Here is a 2,324-nt window from a genome sequence, read left to right as displayed (position 1 = left end):
GAGTACTTTAATGTTGTTTCAAACTATTTTATTAAATCTACCCACCTCAGTTTCATACTAAGTATACACTCTGCATTTTGTAAAGTGGACATGGCTTCAAAATCATGAAGCTTAGATTCAGTGGTGATGGCACCTATTTTATTTTCATTTAATGTGATCAGACTATTCACTATAGTAATGTAAGTACTGTTTTTTTTTTTTTTTAATCCTGAAACTGCAGCTATTACTGAGTCTGCCCAATTTGCTGGTGGATCCCAGTATGAGCCTCCTGCAGATCACTGAGAGCGGCTGTCCAATCACACAGCTCTCTCTTGTACTAGCAACAAAACTGACAGAAAAAGAGAAAAAAGCAATCTTGCACCATTGCCGCAAGTATCTCTAACACAGCAGTGGTGCTTGTTCAAAAAAATGTCTCAAACTACAGTTCTTTTGAGATCTCAGACACTTAATTGGCTTGAGTCTAGCTCACTGGATTGTAAAAGTTCAACCTCAGTCGTAGTTTGGGTGATGCACAGGTGGACAGACCAGGTTTTTTTTTTAAAGAAAAACATCATATGTGGCTAAAAAATGTATATTATACAAGCATTATTGGAAAACTAAGCCAGGAAGCCAAGCTCAATGAATAGCTACAACATAAATTAAAAAAATAAAAATAAAAATAAAATACATGGTTGGACTATATCTCTACAAAACAAATGTAAATGCTACTTTCTGGAGTAAATATGCAAAACCACTTACAGTCAAACGTAAGGCGTTTTTACACTTTTTACTCACAAAGCAGCAAAAAAATGTGTTGGAAATGTACAATGAAGCCTTAACACAGAATGAAAATACAATAAGATAACTGTCACTATGAGCTTTTCAGCCAGGTAAACTGCATGAACAGTTTTTTACGTGTCCTCTTTTCACACTTGAACTTTCCAGGGTTGAGGCACTAAGTCATTTATAATCTGTGCAGGCAATCAATTAGGTTAGGTCATTTACCGGTGAACTAGCAAGAAGGAAGGAAAGAAAAGATTAATCAGGTTTGAAATCAAATTTTATAGAAATGACTAATGAGTTAGTGTTTTATCAGTGGGCAAACACACACATACACACAAACACACACGCACATCTGAGAAAAGTTACGCTCTTGGCTCTCTGTCTCTGCTTTTGTCAACCACACACAGAGTTCAAACAGTAAATTGCCATTTTTTATAAGATCAAAGTCGAGTTACTCAACATAATTTAATGGTAATGAGAAACAGACATGTCCAGCCTCTCTAACCAGCTCTTTCACACAAAACCTGAGCACACATGTGTCCAACATTTCACCTAGTCAGCCATCAGAGAGAGCTTCTTCCATGTTAGGCCTGTTAAGCTGAACACTGGTATCAAAAAGCCAGACCAGGGAAGATCAAAGTCCAAACTCTGAGGCCTGTTATTCTCAATATCTGATAGTCATAGCTAAGCTGGCAGTGTAACATTAATATCCATTAAGCATTGTCATTTATGTCCCACTTTTTTCCTCTGGACATTTTCTAAATTGATGCAGTGGGCTGCATACACCAAAACTGTGTTCCTTTGTTTGAAACAATTCAATACATATGTAGTTATACAGGAAACAGCTAAACATAATTCTGTACACTGTATAGCGGAAATCAATCTCTGCAACCTGCTCCAGCTCTGTGTCACATGCCTTAATCTGCCCCTGTTTCCTATTTAACGATCTCTGAACACAAGGAGGTAGTAAGGGCTTCACTTCCTCACATATGCATTTTGCACATACAAGACTTCACAGCTTAATGGAGGTTGAGATGGAAGAGAAAGTGGCAGCTTTAGAAATTCCACTTACTGACTTACAGTGAACTAATATTTCAGATAACAGCACATCTTAGCATGTGATGTTAAAAGCACAGTAAGTTCAGATATGTCACCAATAACATTACTCAAAGCATTTATTTGAAAAGTCTGCTAATGTGCTGTCTATGCAGTGTCGGTCTGTGCCTCACAAGCTAGGTGCACCTGGTTTAGTGTCAATCCTGCCTGCCTCCACGCTTTTCAAAAGTGACCTCTACTTGTTGACATTCCAGGTGGATTAAGGTTTGTGGTTATAGTTTAGAAATAAGTCCACGGACTCTGCACAAGGCTAGTGATCACAGGGCACGCGAATTAATTTTCTGGCTTAATTATATAAGGTGAGGGGGAGGACTCACGTTTGCCGGGTTTCGGAGTTGAACTCGGTGTCTATGTGCTCAACAGTGTAGTGGTTCCCATAGTCCGAGAGCTCCGGAGCCCGGTGCAGTCTCTGTCCGCGGTGCTGAAAGCGCTCAGCGTTGGCCGCT

The sequence above is a fragment of the Pundamilia nyererei genome, unplaced genomic scaffold (assembly GCF_000239375.1).
Source record: "Pundamilia nyererei isolate P.nyererei 1_Seehausen unplaced genomic scaffold, PunNye1.0 scaffold00008, whole genome shotgun sequence".
NCBI lineage: Eukaryota > Metazoa > Chordata > Actinopteri > Cichliformes > Cichlidae > Pundamilia > Pundamilia nyererei.
The sequence above is the reverse complement of the archived record's forward strand: the minus strand, read 5'-3'. Positions refer to the sequence as shown.